This window comes from Podarcis pityusensis, assembly GCF_964106645.2.
Source record: "Podarcis pityusensis genome assembly, chromosome: 4".
Classification (NCBI taxonomy): Eukaryota; Metazoa; Chordata; class Lepidosauria; order Squamata; family Lacertidae; genus Podarcis; species Podarcis pityusensis.
In genome coordinates this window covers 98,840,458-98,855,746 of record NC_138027.1, presented here as the reverse complement: position 1 = coordinate 98,855,746, position 15,289 = coordinate 98,840,458, and positions in this window count along the sequence as shown.

Here is a 15,289-nt window from a genome sequence, read left to right as displayed (position 1 = left end):
ATTTGATATTGGCCATATTTCTGGCCAATGATATATTTGAGAGCGCCGCAACCCCAGAGTCGTCCGCGACTGGACCTAACGGTCAAGGGTCCCGTTACCTTTATATACCCTACATGAGGTTAATTTGTCAGTTTCTGTTTTACAAAGCTGTGTAAATGACCACGTTTTGAACATGGTTAAGGATAATTATAACTCATTTTTAAACTTGATATATTTATGTGGCACCGTTATGAGTTCATTTGTAAGTTACCTCTTTTTATGAGATAATCAGTCTGAATCACTTTGTTTCCTTCCATTCTTATTTTAATGGGAATAGGCAACAGCAACATTTAATTATGACTGTACAAGAGGGGAGGGGTTATATAAAAGTGACTATTTTGTTTGTAGGTGATCATATTATTTTATTGATTCCCCCCCCCCCAAGAAAAACTCTAGTTAAAACTGCAACCGTTACCAGTAAATAATTGACTGCTAAAATTTTGTTGTTGTTGTTGTTGTTGTTGTTGTTGTTGCAATTTTCTACTGATGCAGGGTCAGTCCTTCTATTGCGCAGCCACTCATAATAATCCTCAGGAAAAAAGGAAACATTTCAATTGGCAGTCAGAAAGATGCATTTCCAGACATGCATTCCTGGCTGCAACTGAGAATGATCCATTCCCATCTGAACAATACTGAAGTGGTTCAGAATGTAAATGGAAGGGGGGGCGGCTTTCTCCTTCCTATATTGTAATACTCAGATTGGGAAGGAGAGACTTTCTGCAGCAATCAGGTATATATTAATGCAGGAAGCAAGCTGTATTGCTAATGAATATATATCCCCCCCCCCCAGTTTGTTTGTTTTTATTGATGAAGCTCATTGGAAATTTCTAGCCCAACTCCTGAAGCAGGGCCAGCCCATGACACTTTGCTCCCTCAGATACAGCAGCAAATGGTTCCCGACCCTCCTAAGTGTTGTAAACAAAATCTGCCCCTTTTCCCTTAGGGGATATCCAAGAGCCCGCATAGAGTCCTTATGTGGGTTCCCTATTGGTAGGAGAAAATAACAGAGGCCATCCAGAGAATATTGAGAAGCAAAGCAGCTAGTAAGCTTGATCTTTATTGATCTGTTGCAACAGGGTGCTCCCCCACACGCAGCTGAGAGGAGGAGGACCCAGAACCAAGGTGTGCCTGCCCTTATATAGACATTTTAAATTGCCTTCCCTGGAGCTCAAGACCACCCCTCCATACATCATACATACATCACAGAAGGGGTGTAATCCAAGACCTCCCCCAACAAACTTCATACCTACATCACAGAAAAGGTGGTCTACAAATTTGAACGTTGTTGTTTTTCCTGTCTGCCAGGTTATCTGATAATGCCTTATCTGATTGCCTTTCCTGGTAGTCTGCCCATTCCTTTGAGATGGTGATTACCCAATTCCTGAGACAATGGGAAGCCTCCCTGACCCCCTCCCTCCTTGCAGGGAAAACATTTGGGCAGTTTGGGAGTCAAAATGGTTTCAGGTCGGTCTTCCTGTGCTGATCTATGTACGTGCTTGGTTGGTACATTTATGAACATTTATTATATATATATAAGACCTTAAATTGTTTATTACATAAGGGAAGGTACCTAAGGCTGGTCAAGTAATCGGTCACAACTTTGGCAGATAAGGCATTGGGCTGGATCCTTAGCCACAGGGGTACCACCTTAGGGGGGTCCAGGAGGGGTGACTCTGTCTGGGAGTCCGCTAGGGGACCAGTGGGCCAGTACACCTCTCCCAATGGTGGCCTGTGCAGGGTCTTGTTGGTGACAACCCCCCAGTACAGAGTCAGCCCCACTGGGTTTCTCTCAGGCAGCATGTGGGCTGCCTGATGCTTGATACATACCCAGTGCCTTAGCCAAACCTACTCTTACCTGTTAGCAATAAAGTTGTGGCATAAGTCAACTCCATACCAGTCTCCTGCATCCATTCTTTTGGTCCTCCCTGCCTCAGGTATGGGCAATATGTTCCTGTGGTGGCAAATCACTCCCCACCCCCTGTAAGTAAAGGTACCCAAGGCTGGTCAAGTTATTTTGGCACCTGAGGCACAAAATCCCACAAGTGACTCTCCTTGGGAGTAAAAAATACAATACGAAGAAATTAAAATAACAAACAATAGCCTCTCCTTTCATGATAGGTAGAATTGCTGCCTGGGGAAGCCACCTCCCTCTGCCAGTTTGCAAATACACAGAAGCTTTTTTTGATTACTGAGCACATGCATGTGTTGAGAATTCTTTGAATTCAGTTGCTGGAACCTCGAAGGGTTGAGGAATGGAGATAAAAAGAACTTTCTGACTGAGAGCAGGGCTGAAACTGGGCTACCTGGAGGTACCCCTGCTGAAGCACATCATTTGCAGCTCCTGCTCCCAGGCCTTAATGAAAATGCTTCTGTTCTACAAGAGTGCTGTATGTTAAACTCCAGTTGTGTGATTGTTGCAGAATCAAATTAAACGACACTACAAACCCCAGTTACCCTTTTAGCACACTGTAAAGTCTAAGTTTAAATGCTTTAAATGATAGCGATAACCTGCCATGGAAGGCGATTCTATTTGCTTTTGCTAACCAGCATGACGTCTTTTCCATTATGTAAGTGCTATCTCATTTGTCAACGGGTCTTATGAGGTGACAGAGGAAGAGAGAGAGAGAGAAGAGCCTCTTTTAAGAATAAATCTTGAAGCGACAATAAAGATTAGGTGGCAAGAGAGGCTAAATGTTTTTTTCTCAAAGTGCTAGAGGGAAAAAAGGAGTGGGGGGATTTTTCAACAGGGGTTTTTTTGGAGCACAGACCCCGTTCTCAGGACCATATCAGCTCTGGCAGTTCCCAGAACAGACATCTTCTGTTGGCTTTTAAACTGTGCAAGTGTATGGCAATGCCCTTCTTCCTTCATGAGACTAGGATTGATTTTAGATCTCTTTGCTGCAGACCACCTTTGAGTGCTGGTTAGTGGTAGCTTACTGAAAAGCTGCATCCCTAATGAAAGCTGGACGTTCGTGTTGGACAACTAATTTAGCCTCTGAGTGGATTCCAGACCCTTTATCAGTCTCCCAATGCCCCTATGAACAAGCCTATGCATAAGGAGGTGACACAGGAGTTGGCTGTTATTGCAGTCACCACTTTTATGGGTAGCACCAATGATATATCTTTCCAGCTGCCTTCAAAGCCTAAGCATGGGGAAACAAGGACACTTGTTTATTTTATTAAAACCCTTCTGTTCCTCCAAAACCATGCAGAGCTTGAGAAGTCCTAACCAGGACTATGAATTGGGCCCAGAAACAGTCAGGGAGTGCAATGTGGCCAACTGTGAGAACAGGATGCTGCACTCGATGGGCACTGGCCTGGTCCAGAAGATGCAATGAAGGCATGTGACACCATAACCAGATATTCAGAAATAATTTAAATCGGTGGAGGAAGAGGTGTAACTTTCCAAACAGAGTCACGCTGGCGAAGTAGTGGATATTTGACCCTGGAGGGAAGGGGAAATAGCAAAATGAAGGCGCTTCAGCATTGAAAACCTGTTTTATAGTGCAACTTAGTGGACTTCAGGGGCGTGTAGTATTGTTAGTAAAGCCCTATTTGAGGAAAGCAGGCAGTGGGAAGGGATACATTGTAGGTAACCTGCTTGGGGTTTTGAACGCTAAAAGCAAAACCTTGAACTGCACCCAGTAGCATAGTGACAGTCAGGTATCATATAGTGTAGACAGCAAGCTACAGCTTTGTTTCAGAAAGTGTGAATTCAGTAGGTTCACCTTTAAATGCAAACTGAATCTTGAATATGTCCAAGATCACCCACTTTGATTTTGGAATCACCTAAATTTGATGCGCGCACACACACACACACACACACACACACACCAGAAAGCACTCCAGATCATCACAGGTATTTTTTTTATAAATAGATCAGAGAACTTCACAGTAAACCTTTGCCAGATTAAACAAAGTATGCAGTAATGTCGCTGTGTGAATTGCAGCACTACAAATAAGCATAGCCAAATTTTGCATCCACCCAGCAACCTAGTATCCTTGTCTTCTCCTTTGACCACTTTCTAAAGCACTTTTGTTGGTAGGAGAGGTGATGTGGATAACCAAGTGAAAACTTTTTCTGCATTTATGAGCATTTGTTGTTCGACTCTATGTAGAATTACAGTGTGGGTCATCACCATAACGTCCTCTGTGGAAATTACTCTCAGATGAAAGTAGGAATTCTCATTTGAAATATGTTGCACACAAATTGGCATGAGGTTGATATGAAAGTTCAGTTTGTGGTGACTAATCTGTGATGCCTCATTCAAAAATGAAGGTTTTTGCTTGATGCTCCAATTGATCAGTGATAATCAACAAAAGTTACCTGGCTCATGGCTGCCCCTGAACCTGGAGTCATATCAGGAAAGGACACCTGTGAGTCAGAACCGGTATCAGAAGGAAGGAAAAACAGACTTCATGAATGCAACATTAGGGATAATTTTCTTTGCATTCCCCTAAGAAGTACCATGAGAACTCATTACCAGTGGGAGCTGGCAGCTCAGGTAATATTTCTCACATTATTAAGAACTCAGATGGAAATAAATGTTTCTCCCTTTAACCTCTGTTGCCTTCTGCAATGTGAGCCATAATATTTTCTTCCACACTTGCAAGCAGATGTTCTAACAGGTAAAAATGGTTTTTTACACATGGCAAAAACTGTGACATTGCATCGAGCAAAACGATTTTTTATTTTTTAGTTTTCAGTTTTGCCCTTTGGCAGAGAGCGGCAAGTTTTTAAAGCTGTTCATAAGATAATGTCCAAGTCATGATGCAGTAGTTGTGCTGTCTATTTCAGGCAGCTGTGAAAGATGATTGAAGAGACCCAGCACTGCACAAATAGAGTCTAACTAAAGTGCTTTCAATCTTGAAATTGTATCAAGGATCAGAGTTGCTTGCAATGCAGTCTAACAGCAGCATGTTGGGGCAGGGGGAGGGGAGGATTCTTTAGAATATAGATCTCAAACTATGTAGTTTTTCCTTTTTTCTCACTTTGCCCTAAATTCTGACCAATGAGATCACATAGCTGAAGAAACTGCTTACCTTGTGCATGGCGACATTGCAGGCCTTGTAGAAACTTTATCACAACTCTGGTGGCTTCTTCAAGCCAACACCAGAATGAGAATCAGGGAGGGCACAAATGAGAATTGTGCAGAGGTTCCAATACATACAAATGGCACCTCCAATTCGGTGATCCTGGCCAAACCATGAGCCTTCAGGGTCTCTATGCATTCATGACAATGATCAGAAGTGGGCCAATGCTTGAATGTACCACCCTAGGGTCCTTGTACCAAGGAGAAGACAATTATATATAGTCCTGTTCCAAATATGCCAGTATGCATGGATGAGAGAATTTAAGCCGTGGTACCTCTGAAATAAATGGCAAATAGAGATTCCATCTATCTCTCTGTTACAAAGTTCCCCTTCATTCTACTTGTTTCTATAATAATGGAATCTTCGCTCACACCTGAGAAAGGAATTTCTGTTTTGCCCTGGAGAGGCAAGGAGAGAGCCTTCATGATGGTCACTCAGGTAAGGTACATTTAAACAAGCTGTATTGCAAAACCTCCTGCGAAATCCACCGAGTGCTGTCTCCTCTTGTGATAAATCTACTTTTTGCAAACAAAGGAGCTTCGGACTCCTTCTGGAAGTGTGAAGCCAAGATAAGATCGTCTAAAATATCACTCCTCCTCCTCCCACCATAACTAATCATGAAGTTTGAATGGCCTGAGGCTCCTGACAGAAAAGCCCCTAATATGTTAATTTCTCTCCCCCCACACTGCCTGGGCAGCAGAATAAAGATGCCTTTACAGAAGCCATTCTCAGAAATTTAGGACAAACTTTTTCTGGCTGGCAACATTTTTAAACTTTAAACATCCAGTAACAGGATTTGTAATATTTGTCTTTACTTTAAAGCATGGGTAGGCAAACTAAGGCCCGGGGGCCAGATCCGGCCCAATCGCCTTTTAAATCTGGCCCGTGGACGGTCCGGGAATCAGCGTGTTTTTACATGAGTAGAATGTGTCCTTTTATTTAAAATGCATCTCTGGGTTATTTGTGGGGCATAGGAATTCATTATTATTTTTTTCAAAATATAGTCAGGCCCCCCACAAGGTCTGAGGGACAGTTTACCAGCCCCCTGCTGAAAAAGTTTGCTGACCCCTGCTTTAAAGGTTAACAGATTATGTCTTTTGCTATAGCACTTAAGAATTTTTTGGATCCTAAAGAGACCCTAATTCCCTGTACAGGGAATGTCCTCCCCACCCTACTCCTTTCCTCTCCTTCCCTCCTCTATCACTGTGGGTGTCTCCAAAGTCAGTATTTTGCAGCTGGGATTCAGCTGCATGGCAGAAATTTAAGTTTGCACAGTTAAAGGGCTTTGTTGCCCAAGGATGTATACTGATTTCTTAAAAGTACCTGACTTTATAGGTTTTGGAATGTGATGGGGAAATGCATTGAAAAATGTGGGATGCATGAAATCAGGACGTATGGTTGCTCATTGGCATATAATTGCCCTGCAAAAATAAATAAATATCAAAACACAAGGTTGATAAAGGCTTGATAAAGATTGATATCTAACCTCCATGTAAACTTTATACTCAGTAAATAGGTCATCTAGAGTAGCCCTTTCTGCTGCACACTGAGCACTCTCACCTTCATCACTAGGGATGGCGGAGAAATTCAATCCTGTATATATTTAAAGCCAAACCTATCAAATTTGCACATTTTGAAACAACATGCAAAGTGAAATGCAGCTGCTCCTTGGAAATTTGCACTTATCTGAATGTTGAGATGTGATTCTCCAACCAATGTTTACAAAAATGCATATGTGTGTGTGCATAAAAATGAATATATTCGTGAAAAGAGCATACAAAAATGCATGATGTTAGGGGAAAATACTTGCAAAATTCACACTAAAGTGCTGATGAATTTTCATGAGGATTTTAAGAAAACCCCACAAATTGCTGCAAAATGTAGTAGACTGAATTTAAGTTGTGGTTAAGCGGAGGTGTGTGCAGTTCAGACAGCCATGGCACATGCAGAGACAACAGTTCCCTTGAATATGAGTTCAAGGCTGCCTTAAGACACAAGGAAACAAATCAATTAATGCTTATCCAATGAAGACACACACACACACACACACACACACACACACAGTGTGTTCAGAAATTCGACTTGAAATGCTGCTGGGGAGAATGACCTCAGGGCATTTTAAGCTGCTAATATATGCATACCATTTAAGGGTTTTACCCTGAAGGCCACAATAGCACCGAAAAGGAAAGGGTGGTGAAAAGCAACACATATGACAAAGAATAAGTTTTTTACTCAACACATATAGTTTTATAATGCATGCTGCAGATTGAGAGAGGTTAGGTCTGTCAGTAGGTTCTAGCTCTGTAACTCCATGTTTAGAGCAGTATGCTTGCATGTACTGTATAAAATACTAGAGACAAACAAAAGAGTAGGTAACCTTTTACGCCCTGCATACAGACCTCTCAAATGTATTAGGTTAGCCACTTCTGGAAACAAAATGTGAGTCTACGTGGACTTTCCATTTGATCCTGCAGGATTCTTCTTACGTCTTTCATACGCGCAGGCCTGTGAGCCTCGTGCAGCTATACTGGGTATTGCAAACACTGCTGTTGTCCAGTACAGATTCAGGAAGGACCTTTATCCAATTTCAGGCTTTGATCAACCACTTTGAATGCCAAAGGTTTACATTATTGGCTCTGAAGGTCAATAGATGCTCATGGTTTCCCTATGGCACTAAAGCTGGAGCAGGAATTTGACAAAGATGCAGTCCTGGAATGAGATGCTTTGCTGCCTGACTGAACTCAGATATTGTAGAGGAGAGATAGGGGAGCGGGCAGAACTGGGGGAGGAGAATTTCATCTGCATTGTTCTCCACCAATGCTCTATTCAAGAAACAAAAAGTAATTGGAAGAGAAACATGCATGCTTGATGTTGACAAAGAGTCTGTTTGCGCCTTGTAGATTGAAGAAATTGTTCAAGAAGTGCTTATTCTCATGGAAAGATTGCCCTGTTCCACGCTGCCAAGGTCAGTTTCAGCTTCGGTAGCTGCCTATGTAAGTGCTGTACTTAAGTCACAGTAACTTTACTTTTAAAGTCAAATCAGATATTGAAGAATTCACAGGCCATGCAGATTCTTTTGGTGCATGCCAGGTAGACTGGCAACAAAATATGGTCTCCAGGTGTGGAGTGGGATGAGGGGGACCCCAGTTCCATAATGAATTAACTGGAGAAGACAATGATTTTCTGCTGTCAGCTTCCACCGCATTGGATGCTTCACCTGCCCAATTTGGGAAGGCAAGCTTCTCAGGTCAAACTGGGGCCAACAAGTGTGATGCTGCAAATCTCAACAGCTTGGTCAGAAGGGCAGTAGCATGGTTTGTCAGGGAAGAGGAGACAGATGACTATATTTCTGAAGGTCAAAGAAGTCATGGGAGTAGCTATAGGAACAAATCCCTTGGAGCCTTCTCACTCTGTGGAGTCTGTGAACAAGGCTCTCCATAGTGAGAGACTTCCAGAGAAATGAGGAAACAAAATAAAAAAAATCCCTTCCAGAAGCACCTTAGAGACCAAGTAAGTTTGTTATTGGTATGAGCTTTCATGTGCATGCACACTTCTTCAGATACACAAAAGCTCCTACCAATACTGGAAGGAATTTTTTTATTTTGTTTTGACTACGGCAGACCAACACGGCTACCTACCTGTAAAGAGAAACGAGGGTTCTAATAGCTGCTACTTTAACTTGTGGAGAGACCTCTTCCAACCCTCCCTCAGCATTGTTGATCTCCCTTTGGACCCACCCTCTGATGATGCCTAGTTCATTCTTTGACCTGGAGCAGGAGAGAGGAACAAGGAGTGTGCAGAGAGTCTTGTCTTCCTTGTTCCTCTCTTCTGTTCTGAGACAGAGAGGAAGCCAGGCATTGCTGGGAGTTATGCTGGAAGGCAGGCAGTGCTGCTGCTGCTGTGTGTTGGAAACTGAGCTGCGACAATTATCCAGAACTTTCTTATCACACAGAGATTTGTTCATGAACTCTTGTGTAAATCAGAGCACTATATGCAGCAGATCCTCTGAAGTCCATCCTTTGCATATGTCCAGAATGTATTGACTATGCCCCATGGCCTTTTTGACTAACCAGGAATATTTAGAGTGGCATATACTGTAAATATGTTAGTGTGCATCACTGTAACGAAACACAAATGGAAACATCTTGATCTCGATATCCCAAATTCTGGTCTAGATATGAAATACTAAATGATGATGGGTTTCTTACTTTCAACCCAATTTCAGGCAATTCTCCACTACCACTGCAGTCAGTCTCCATACAGTGGTACCTCTGGTTACAAACATAATTCCTTCTGGAGGTCCGTTTTTAAGCTGAAACCATTCTTATCTTGAGGCGTGCTTTTGCTAATGGGGCCTCCCGCTGCGCATGCGCCAGAGGTGCACGATTTCCGTTCACATCCTGGGGCAAATTTCACAACTGGGAGCAGCTACTTATGGGTTGGCGGAGTTTGTAACCCAAAGCATTCATAACCCGAAGCGTTCGTAACCAGAGGTACCGCTGTACCGAGAAGTTCCATTAAGTGGGCTGCAGAAGGAGAGGAGAGGTAGAGAAAGAGCAGTTCTACAAGCTGCCTTCTATTGCTATTTGGATTTTGGACAATATAGACTTCAGAACCAGAACCTATACACTGATTATGCATGGGGAACATATTTGAAAATTTAAAAATGGCATGATCTCATACACACTATTGTATTTAAATTACTAATTATTCCATAAGGCTATAGCTATAGTAAAGGAAGAGATATGACTGGGTGACCTCTGAATCAGTAACTTTTGGCTCCTTTCCTTGAACTGTTTCCATTCTAGCTGATCATACCAAAAACTCTTTAACTAGCAACAAGTGCCTGAATTTGCTTTTTTCCTTCCTTGGAAAGGGTTTATTTATTATTAGTTATGAGTTATTACCCATGCCATTGACAAACCTCCCCCTGCCCCAATAACATATTTTCTGCATAGTAATTGTCCTGTTTTATTCTCACCACAAGTCTGAGGTAGACTAGATTGAGTGAGGTTGATTTGCCTGGCAGTCACCAAATGAATTTCAGTACCAAGCAGAGATTTAGAACAAGGTCCCCTCAGTTGAGATGAGTATCTGTTGTGCCTATTGCTATTTTTCTAGAAAAAGAGATTCCAGAGCTCACCATGAACTTCTCCCTTGTTCTCTTAGAATGACAAGAGCGCCCGCCTGAGAGGTGCTGGAGCTGAGCTCTGATGAGCTCCGGTTGAAAAACAACAACCCCTGGTTATGCCATTGGTATCCCACCCCTCCTCCAAGCACCTCAGAGAAACAAGCAGGAGGCTATCTTAGTGGAATCTTACAAATCTTGTGTGAGATATAGTTTGGGCTGAGTAATAGTGAGCTGCCCAGTGAGTGTTATGAGTTGGTCTCTTTGGTCCAGTTACAACTACAACCCCTAAGAACTATCCCATACTGCAGAGTTTCCCAAACATGGGTCTTCAGCTGTTTTTGGACAGTTCCCATCATCCCTGACCACTGGTCCTGCTGGCCAGTTGGAGTTGGATGGGAGTTGGAGACCCAAGTTTGGGAACAGCTGGAGACCCAAGTTTGGGAAACCCAGCCATAATACTTGCATGTGCAAATTCGCTGTCTATTGTTACTGAAAATGTGGTCTTAAATCTTAATACTTAGTCTAGCCTCTTTTTAGCACCTTAACTTGCCTGGTACGTTGCACTTTAAATTATTTGAGCGATTCTCCTTCCCACCAGCTCCCACCACATGGCCCAGTATTAAAAGTGTGGCTTTGAAACTAGGAAGCTGATTTCTGATACATGTTTGGCAAAAACTGTCTTAATAGCTGCATAGTCAACTTCAGTTAAAGGAAATCACTTCAAGAACCCAGAAAAACTTTTTATATAGCCAGCTGCCAGGTATATTGATGCTTTCTCTTTTTTTCTTTTTGGCAGTATGAAGCCTTCATTTTCTGCTTTTATATTTACCCCATAAATATCCCCAGAGAAAATGAAATCAATATTATGATAATAAAATATGTACAAATGCAGAGCGGTGCAAGAAGTCTGTTTGCTAGTGCCATCATTTTTAAAGGGCCTACGCGACTAAGATTTAAATGGATCTTTTTAGGTTACAACCAAGTCCATTCCCAGCAAGCCACAGGCACATTGAGAACGGTCAGGAGGATATGTGATTGTAAAACCTAGGTTGTGATTACCTTCCTTTGCCAGCTACACATTTGACCCCAGGTGCACTTAAATGCATTTCTTATATATTCAGCTTCTCTTAGAGGATTTTTTCTTTCTAAACGGATGTTGAAGCTGTTTCAAAGTTCATTCTGCAAGGCTCTGAAAACAAGAAAGTTAATAAGGGGCCTGTGAGGAGACACATCAACGGATGGGAAGTGTGTTTAACCTGCCTTTGAAGTAGTGAGTTTCTGCAGGGTTAAATACATTAAGATTCTTTTTTAAAGGACCTTCTCCTTCTGACTAGTCCAACCTTGGAAATTTTTCACATGCAGAGAAAGGACTTTTCCTCTTTACAGGCTTATTTTCAATCAAACACCTGACATGGGGATGGATGAAGCACTTAGTTTGTACATTTTCCCCCCAGAGAGTTTTATGCCATGGAAGCTGGTGATTATAAAATTACTGTGCCAGAAAAAGTTGTTTACAGGCTTCTTTCTTCTTTGACGATCACTCATAGCTAAGTAAGATTGTCTTCCATAAACACGGTTTTAACAGTGAGTCCATAAGTGGCTGTGGAGGCCAATTTTGGATTCATATGTCTTTCCACAGTGGGGACATGGGTTTCTGGGTGGGAGTTGATCACGGTGAGGGTTTGCCAAGAGTGCCTTCCTCTTAGTACGTTTCTCCCTTTCATCCTGAGTTTGAGCGTCTTCAAAGCCCATGACACCTTTAGTAAAGGCTGTTCTTCAATTGGAGCATTCACAGGCCAGTGTTTTCGAGTTGTCAGTGTTTATACTGCATTTTTTTAAGATTTGCCTTGAGAGAGTCTTTAAACCTCTTTTGTTGACCACCAGCATTAGGCTATCCATTTTTAAATTCGGAATAGAGTAGTTCGTTTACAGTACAGTGCTATGCACAGAACCATGAAAATAATGCAATAATAATGTGAAGGAATAAAATCCATAAGTTTACTAAATAGCTAAAGGACTGTCTTATCCCCTATGAGACTGCCTGACAGTTGCTATCATCACCCGTGGTCCCTTTCCAGGTGTCTCTCTGCCTTCCAAGGATTGGTGGGGGGGGGGGTTATCTGAGAGAGACCATTTTCTGTGATGGCTTCTGGATTGTGGAACTCCATTCTTAGGGATATCTCCCTGACACCTTCTTTACTTTCCTAGGGGCAGGAAACTTGTGTCCCTCCAAATGTTGTTGGATTCAACTCCCATAACCCCAGTCAGGATGGGCAAAGGTCAGGGGTAATGGGAGCTGCAATAAACTTCTGGAGGGTCACAGGTTCCATATCCCTCCTTTAGGTGCTAGGCAGTATCTGTTCCGTTCACCTGCATCTTGGGTGGCTACTGATGTCTTGATGTGTTATCTCCTGCTAATGTTTCTATTTATTTTATTTTATTGCTTTTGATTATTTTTTTTTAAGTTACCCTAAATACCACTTTTCAGTGGAAAGGCAACATAGGGCATTTAAAACATACAAATATGTTTTAAATGCCCCAAACATGCAATTTAATATAAAAACATCTGTGTGTTCAGAGAGCACTATAATCCTCTTGTAACAGGATGCTCCACCTCATTTTTCACTTAAAATAACGCAGCTGCTTACAATGCAAGAATGATTTGTTTTACAGACATTAGTCTATATACCATGAGGCTAGGTAAAGGTAAAGGGACCCCTGACCATTAGGTCCAGTTGTGACCGACTCTGGGGTTGCGGCGCTCATCTCGCTTTATTGACCGAGGGGGCCGGCGTACAGCTTCCGGGTCATGTGGCCGGCATGACTAAGCTGCTTCTGGTGAATCAGAGCAGCGCACGGAAACGCCGTTTATCTTCCTGCGACAGCGGTACCTATTTATCTACTTGCACTTTGACGTGCTTTCGAACTGCTAGGTTGGCAGGAGCAGGGACCGAGCAATGGGAGCTCACCCTGTTGCGGGGATTCGAACCGCCGACCTTCTAATTGGCAAGTCCTAGGCTCTGTGATTTAACCCACAGCGCCACCCACGTCCCTGAGGCTAAGCATGCAGAAATGATGGAGAAGTCTCTTTCTACGAAAGGGCCTTAAAACGGAAAGGACTTGTTCCACTTTCAATGTCACATAACAAGTGGAGGTGGTTTTGTGAGGGCAAACCTCATCCAGCGAGATGTGCACATTAAGTAGTCTTTGGTGCTCACTGCAGGCGTGCAGTTGGAAGGGCACACACAATACCACACACTTTGCAATGCTCATTGGAGGCCCAATAAATGACTGGGATGTGTCTTCTGATGATGATGTACATCCAGCTGTTAAGTATGACTGCATGCCTATTATGCAGTGACGGAATGTTAGCAAATACTTTGCGAAGTTGCACTCCCAGCAGCATGACAGAGATTGGTGCATGCTTCTGCCATCATTCATCCACCTTCCCTTGCAGCATTGGCAGTTCACACAAGCGGCAGCTATTACACTGGAGCTGGTCTTGAAAATGGGCTCTCAATCTATGGATGTAGCATTGAACTAATTGCTGTGTAACTTCCATTCTAAACGTCCACATGAGCATGCCTAATGATGCCGTTCCCTTTCACACAATCATGAAATGGATGCTTAAAAATGAGATTCAGTTGGGCCCTCCACAACTTCTGCTAATAAGGAACCTTCAAAATGGCCATTGTTTCCTTGGTTTTATAAAATCCAAATGTCCATTTAAAATTAGATGGGGTCAAGTAGTGGGGGGTGGAGGTGGGGGTGGAATTCAACTTTCCTTCAGTTCTGACCACATTCTGCTATTTTTACCTTGACGAGTATCTCATCTCATGACTAGTCTCTCTGGAATTAATGAGGCTTCATGCTGAGTAGACTACTTGAATGTGCCAGCATGAGCAAAGGTGACACTCGGGCCTTCAGCCAGCAGCGCCATCTAACCCTCTGGCCCAAACAACACCAGATGTACGTTAATAAATATAGCCTCCGATCCAGGATCCCCACTGTTTAATTGAGGGGAAGAGGCGGGGGCACTTCTTCTGCTGCAACACCCTCTGCATTTTAAATAGTTTTGTCTTTATTAGCAGCAATGTAACTTCCACATTATTTCCATTTGTTTTGACATGATAATGTAGTCTCCGCAGACTCGCACTGACACCATTTCATTTTGTCTTGATTTTGTAACCATCCCCTTGACATCTCCGCAGACTGATTTAGTGCAGCTCTGACATTGTAATGCGCTCTGTTGCAGACTTGTATTGACATCTTCTGGGGAGATTTGTGATGGCAGGAGGTCCCACGGAAGTGAAGGGTATAATACCATTGTCACAAAATATAATCGCCTTCTGCACCCAGGAGCTATTTAGTTATCTTAAATATCTCCTCAGGATTTCCTCCCCCAAAGATACATTTCTTTAAAATGCAGCAAGTTTATGCTTCTGTGAGTCAGATACAATGCAGTTGTAGCCTTAGGTTGTGCCAGCAAGACAACAATAGGCTACTCAATACATTTGTGCCTCATAATAAAATATAAATCTTATGTGCTGGCATAAAAGATACAATGTCGTGTAGGGATACTTTGACATTGGCCATTATCCTTATGTGAACGGGATACCAAGAGGAAAAGTGAGTAGAGGACTAATCAGAATCCTGTGCACATTTAGTGATCTGCAATAGGGGTGTCTTATGTGAAACACTACTGTTGGTATTAGCAAAGCCTTTCAGCATCAGGTGGAGAGGGCAGGGCTGGATTTAGGTTTGATGAAACCCTAAGCTACTGAAGGTAATGGGGCCCTTTATATGTCCAGCTGTCCTTGGTAAGGATTTGCTGAACTAACAAATTGAACTGGAATACAAAAAAGGGAGGTATGAAGAGGTCCGGGGAAATAAGGTTAAGGAAGTTATACTATGGAAAGTTAATGTGTTTTTAACTGTTTTTTTATCTTGTATGTTTTTCTTTATTTTTCTTTTTTTTTGTTATATTTTAAAAATCTCATTCTTTTTTCTGTATTTTGTACTTTC